The sequence below is a fragment of the Thunnus thynnus genome, chromosome 1 (assembly GCF_963924715.1).
Source record: "Thunnus thynnus chromosome 1, fThuThy2.1, whole genome shotgun sequence".
NCBI classification, from domain to species: domain Eukaryota; kingdom Metazoa; phylum Chordata; class Actinopteri; order Scombriformes; family Scombridae; genus Thunnus; species Thunnus thynnus.
Genome location: NC_089517.1, coordinates 7,324,174 through 7,331,509, shown reverse-complemented (window position 1 = coordinate 7,331,509; position 7,336 = coordinate 7,324,174). Strand labels below are relative to the sequence as shown.

The window sequence follows — 7,336 nt, the reverse complement described above, 5'->3', positions numbered from 1 at the left end:
CCTCCACTGCAATGAAACCTCAAAGGTCCCAGTGTCTTTAATGGTCTTTTGACCTTGGTGGTACATCTCGGAGGATTAAACACCTCCCAGCGGAGGTGGAGCACTGTTTTTTCTTTAAATCTCTCCCCAGACCAAGCAGACACATTACTGATCACAGGGGGTTCCTTGCTTGCAGCCTCATTAAAGCCAGCGTCATTGTTCCGAGATCAAAAACAAAACGGTCTCCTGCGGATTGAAGTTAAAGCAAACCGCTTTTGTCACAAGACTTTTTGCAGCGTAATTCAGCAGAGTTAAAACACAGGCGTTAGCAAAACACTCCATAGGCCCGAGATGACCTTAAGGAAATAACACTTGTGTCAACATTTTTGAGGAGATGGACTTTATCTTATCAGATTGCTCCTACTGAGGACAATAAAAAGAAAAGATAAAGAGGAAAAAAGGAAACAGATACAATCGCTGCTATTATTGATGGCACGCTCTCCTCTTGTTTTGTCAGCATTTTGTGGGAGGTTTATGGGATTCACACTCTGCTAGAAGGTAGAGGACGTTTTACATCATCATAAAATAAACATTTTGTATTGAAAGTTTTTTTTCCCTCTGTCTACCTGATAAAACCCACTCTAATGACGTCAAGACTCAAGAATGTTTTTGAGTCAAGAATCAAAAACATAGGAGCTTATTATACTTTAGGTTACTGACAAAATAGTTGATTGCTCTCACTACCATAAAGACATATTTCCACTATGCTGAAAAAAGGGAACTCAACTGATTTTATACATACAAGTCTTTTGTGGAGTCAACTAGAAGACCTCACTTGCTGTTGCCTCAAGTGATGTCTACAAGTTGTATACTGTTTGGTTCTCTCTCAGTGCTCTCATTAACCTTGTTTCCAGCAGCAGCAGGCAGCTGTTTTCAGCAAAAAAAAAAAAGAAAAACTGTGATAAATCCACTGTCAAGCAGCAGGCAGACAAAGTTTGCGACTAACTAAGAAAGTGGAGACGCCGTTCTTTAAATATCACTTGAACTATGCACTCTGTCTTTCAGACTTCTCCTCATCGCCACCATGAGCTCCATGGTACCCAGGGACACTCATCCAAAGGTTTCCATCAACCACCTGCTATTTCCACTCCACTGCCACCAGCGTCTAGACTCCGAGGGAGATCCTGTCTTATCTCTTATCTTCATATGGGTTTATGCTTTAAAAGATTATTCACATCGATGGAATCTAATCTCCAAAACTCCTTCTGTCACTAACATCAATAAATATTGTTGTACACTTCCAATTGATCTCTACTTATCGAACGTGTGTGTATGTGTGTGTGTGTCTTGGAGGTGAATAATTCACTAAAGTGTTCTCTGTGTGTAAGTATCACACTACAGGTAGGTTTAACATTCTCAGTGCAAATAATCAAACCAGGTAAAAGAAAATCTCAGATCTCATACTGTATTTCTCTTATCTTTCAATAAATGCTTTTGAACACTCTTGCTCTAATATGTAGGATGACTTGGGTGATTTATAGATAATTCATGGGTAAAACAGCATGTCTTTAATTTCAAACTGAGAGACATAGAGAATACCTCACCCCAGGACCCTGAAATGACCTCTTTGCCAATTTGATGTCTGTTAGCAGGACACTACCCAAAACTTAAACACTGTGACAAAACGGAGGTTGAACAGACCTCCTGAGAAACCATTTCTGATCAATAATTTGAATTATGGCCTGAACTAAAAGCATAAACTGACCCTAAGGCCACTTAGACCGGAGAAAGACTAAACAACCCCCCACCTTAAATGGGACACAGACTCTCTTATCTCACCAGATCAAACCCATAAACTCTAACTCCAATTCCTGAGGACTTTTGTGAAGCCTCTCTGCAAATCTGAGCCAAACCTGGATTTCATCTTAATTAAATGTCTAATAATTATGGATGTTATGTAATGTTATTTGTCATGTAAATACAAGAAGAATGGTATAACTTTCACAGTTGTGTGACTATCTACTAAAGAGATATTAAACTTTGATTTTATCAACTTTTTACTACATGAAACAATACTGCCCTCTAATGACAAGAGTTAAATGCCCTTATTTAATTTCCCTTTAGTTTAATTTCCCTTAGTTGATGAATGTTTGGTAACCATGTATTTGTATTTTAAAATCACCAAGTGTTTAAGTTTTGATCTATTAACCACATAGACAATCATATTTTAGTAATTAAATTAGATAAGTAGTTGTATTGAAAGAGTGAATTTTCTAAAGTAATTGGAATGCAAAGATATAATGTTTGAAGAGTTTCAGGTTGAAGTTTTCTTGTATTATTAAACAATAGTCATATTGAATGTTTTATCTTATGAAGTAAGAGTTGTGTTGAATTTATATTTGAATATGTTTCTGAGGGTTTAATCTAATCACATAAGTGTTCATTTTAATCTTATATGGATAAGCACATTAGATAGGAAGGCACTTTGAATGCTTGAAGCTACAGAAGTAATGAAATAACTATGTTGAATGTATATTTGTTTCTGAATATTGTGTTAACCTCACAGAATTGCTCCTTTAACTGTTATTCGCTCTATTACAGCAGAATCATTATTAATCAGAAAATATAATTAAATAATAATAAATAATAATAAATTCCTTTATTTCAAAATTGTGGATTTCGGACCTCGGATTGTCTGAACTGGGACATATTCTTGGACTCACCTGGATCTTGAGCATGGAGCTTGATCAAACGGGGTAGTGAGCCTGCTGCTTAGCCTTGGGCTTGGCTTGGCTGCACCCGGTCTCCAGCCATGTTGCCACAGGTAACAACTGTGAACTTTGTTTGTACTTTCAGGTGACATAGTTTGGTCTACCACGTACATATTGCACTGAGCAAGCAAGATGGGGACCAAAGAGGACTTTTCTAATTATGGATGAGGAGGTCGAAGACGTAAGAGATCGCTGAACTTTATGTAATACTGGACTTGATGAGAGAGATCAAAGAACTGCAAAAACTGCAAAATGTTGAAAAGGATAAAAGGACTGCCCTCTTGAAGTGCTGAATGTCAGACTTGGAACAATACTCACATGAATGACATAATAATCAGCAGTCTGGATACCAAGTCCTGGTCATATGCAAGGGCTGCAATGTCGGTGGAGGTAGAGCCCACCAAGTCTGATCTGGACTCCCTCAAGAAAGGTGATCACCTTCTTCAACAGCAAGGGAATATCAATGGATAACAACGAAATTGAGGCATTTCACCCTCTCTGCCGAAAAAACAAAAGTGAGAGACCAACCATAATAATTTGTTTTGTGAGCAGGCAACAAAAACAAGCACAGCTCAGGCAGGGGAAAAAACTGAAAGGAAGCAACGTGTAAACTGTTCATAAAACTGAATGGATCACCAGAGGAGACTAAAATACTTTTCATCAAGGAGATTGCTGATCTGGACAAGTGATGGCAGCTCCTGGCAGAACAGCAACCAAGGTAATGATACTGTCTCTTGAACATGAACTCAGGTCAGCTTGCAAAGAGCATAGAATGTAACTGACACTAAATACAACATGACAAGTTTTGACATTCATCTCCATCTGGAGATAGGTAATGAACAACAAACAACATGGATTATGGAATATGAAAAACTGGGTTTGAAAACTTTTGAATACATGAAACACAAATTAAAAGATATGGAGAATGATATCGACCCTGAAAATAATTTCTTCAACAATCTCAACAATTGCTGTTACTACACAGATGATCAGTTCAACATAATTGTTAAGTCAGATCATAAAATGTCAATTATTCATTTTAACATCAGTCTTTAGGTCTATATGCAAACTTTCAAAACATCAAAGAAGTCAATTTAATAAACCATTAAATAGCTATATCTGAGACTTGGCTCAGCTCTGAGAAAAGTGTGGATTTTGAGTTGAATAGATACAAATTGACATCTATGAATAGGAAGAACAAAAAAGGACAGGGTGTGGCACTTTATGTGGACAAAAGCTTCAATTATAAGGTAATGGAAAGTATGAAAACAACGACTGCTGAATGATGTGCTTAAATGTATCACCATAGAAATCTGTTTGGAAAAAAATATATATATAATTGTTAGCTGTGTATAGAGAGCTCCTGGATCTAACATATTTAAGGATAGTATAGAGGGAATGTTTGCTGAATGTTTGCTTCTGTAGTCTATGACAGTAATTACGAGGAGGATAAGAATGAATATGGAAATGAATTTCTGGGTGTGATACTAGACCACAATATCTGCTAGAAACCTCATATAAGATATGTGCAAGCAAAGTTGGCAAGGAGTGTTGCAGCTCTGGGAAAAACAAGGCACATTCTGGATCATAAAGCATTGTACATTCTGCATTGTTCACTTGACTTACTGTGTTGAGGTGTTGGGTAACACATAAAAGAGCAACTTACACTCATTATGCATACTACAAAAAAGAGCCATAAGGATGGTTAAATATGTAGCATATCATGAACACACAAACAAGCTGTTTTTAAAGTCACATGCTTTGAAGTTCATGGATCTGGTAGAATTTAAGATGACACAAATAATGTATAAAGCAAAATCAATTTACTTCCGGGTAACATACAAAAAATGTTCTTAGGACAGAGAGGGGAGTTATAAGTTTAACTTAAAAAAACATTGTGTTCGTACCACGCTGAAGAGTATGTATGGTTCAATTTGCGGGATACATTTGTGTGGTGGTTTGGATACAGAACTCAAGCAAAGTCCAAATATAAATCAATTCAAGAAGATGTACAAAAAAATCATTTTTAAAGCGGTATAGTAATGAAGAAAGGTCAGTAGGATGAACTTTGAGGTAACTAAGTTATGTCTGATTGCCACTGGGTGTATGTTTGCATTTTACATAATAGCATTGGGGTAGTTGTTTGTGAGTTGTATATATAATAATTGAGTTAATCGTTTGAGTTATGGGGAAGAAGTAGGACCATATAAGTGTATACTTCTTCCCACCCCTTTTCAGACATGTAATATTTATGTTGTTTATTTATGTGTCTGAGAATTTTTTAGTTTCTTATGAGTTCAAAACAAACAAAAAAAAACAAAGATCTAAGAAAAAACAGACATGAACAAGAATGCAATGAGTTATTGCACTCTAGTGTGCTCTCTGGCTGTAGAAATTAGTTTGTCTGTTTTTACTGTCGTAATAATAGTCGTGTCCTTCTAAGGCTTGAGAACAATTTTGTGTTTCTGCTCACTGACTTGAAGCACTGTCCTGCAATTGCTGAGTCAAAGCTTTTCTTTCAGAAAGGACCAGAAACCATAAGACACAGCCACAGACAAAGTGGGCTTGATTCACTGGGATTGATCGAAAATCCTATCAACCCCTGCTGATACACTGTGGTCATTTTGAGGTGTCAATAAAAAAAAACTTCCTTATTGCCAGAATTGGGATTGAAGTCTTGGGTGGAGACCTGATTCACAGAGGCTGGCAGGTGGGAAGTGGCAGCAGTGGTTTGGCTGAAAAATGAAGACATTTTATGTCAATATTATATAATTATAAGTCATGCTCTGAGTACAGGATTTTTAAGGCCACATAACTGGCTCCTTACACTCATTTTAAGAAGTCTGTATACACTTTTTAGTTTTGAAGCCATTTTCCAAACTGTGTCGAAGCTCATACAGTCCTAGTTAGTGCTTTAGATGACACTGGTGGAGAATAGACATCACATGATCAAGACTTGAGTTATATTGAGTATAATGGAATGATCAGTCAATGGGTAATGTTCATCATTAAAGAGTGATTTGACAGACTATCATCTATTTGTGTACAAAATGCCATGCTTGGTGCACCACTTCAATGTGCACACTCCCTCTAAATATACTGGAATATTGAGATCTATAGCTAAAATTGCATGTTTAATAGGAATTGGCTGCATTCTTGTTGGGAAAACATGCATAAAGTGTTGGATGATGATGTTGGAGGGCAGCACATGTAGATGTTTAAACTCTGTGTCCATTGTGACAGCTCATTGAAACCACTGTTTGAGATGAACCATGGCACTCCCAACACATGAGAGCCTTGGTGTTTACATTGTGAGGCTAAATGTTTGCTCTCTGTTCCATTTCAGCTGGCCGTGTGATTGAAGCTTGAAGCATAACAAGCAGAGGGGATAATTGTCCATGCAGGGAGAAGTTGGGTTTCAAATCCACCATCTCCAAGGGTGTCCACTGAGCACAGCCAAAAATACAGACTGCCTGTAGTAATGATGAACAAAACAACAACAAGCTGCAACAACCTTATAAGCAAAAAGACAAAGCAGCTTTATTTATATAGCACCTTTCAAACACAGAGGCAATTTAAAGTGCATTAAACTTAAATAATCTGTGACAGTTTAGTAAAAACACATGGCTGTATTGTTACTCTTTACAGAGTTGAAGTTGTAATGTAATTACTTTTACTAGTAACACAATATTAACAATAACCCAGTTACTGACTTAGTGAAAACAGAGTCCCACATAAAATGTCAACAGAATGATGCTACACTGTATCCTTGATAGATATGATAATATACATGTGCAACAGTATCTACACTGTTACACAGTTTTTGTTCTTCAGGCTTTTCAGGGTAAAGAGGTTAAAGATCCTTGACTGGTCGATCATCTAATCTCAATCTGATTCAGCATCCATTCCACTTGCTGAAGACCAGACTAAAGGCAGAGAGAGCCCACGAAAAGCAAGAGCTGAAGGTGGCTGCAGTGAAGGCCTGGGAGAACATCACTAGGGAAGATACAAAGCATCTGCTGATGTCTATGGGTCCAAGACTTCAGGCAGTCATTGACTGCAAAGTATTTTCCACAAAATATTAAATGTGAGGATTTTCTTTGCCTTCAAGTGTATCTGTCCAATTACTTTGGAACCCCTTAACTTTGCACACTATGAATTAAAAGGGCTATATCTCCCCCACTGTTCTTTCCAACTTGATGTAAACCCACTCAAATTAAAGCTGAGCAACTTGGCACTTTAATATAGTTACCATTATTTTATTTTAAATTGAGTGTGATGACTCACAGAGTTTGAAGAACAGAAAATGTGTAACTATCAAAGTAATTACTGTATAGGAATATCATAATAAAGTGTTCAAGTCAGAATTACATGCCCACGGCAGCAACATCCATAAGCAATTTGCCATAGCACCTGATCCTGACCATGTCCAGTTATAGATAATGGTAAGAATGTCTCAACCTCTTCTAAATAGGCTGGGATCAGTAACAATACGAGGTCCTGACACACCAAGCTGACCACATAAAACTAGCACAGGCACAGACTGACACTTTGCATCGCAGTACGTTTTTAAGTTGCACTTGAGC

General features: G+C 37.3%; 1 long non-coding RNA gene across 1 annotated transcript; it reads left to right on the top strand.

Annotated features, from left to right (window-relative positions):
* Nucleotides 1–2,122: 2,122 nt before the first annotated feature.
* On the top strand, nucleotides 2,123–6,993 carry LOC137189189 (uncharacterized). The gene is made up of 2 exons (XR_010929601.1): nucleotides 2,123–3,468; nucleotides 6,097–6,993. It is a non-coding gene; the product is annotated as an uncharacterized lncRNA (long non-coding RNA).
* Nucleotides 6,994–7,336: the final 343 nt, after the last annotated feature.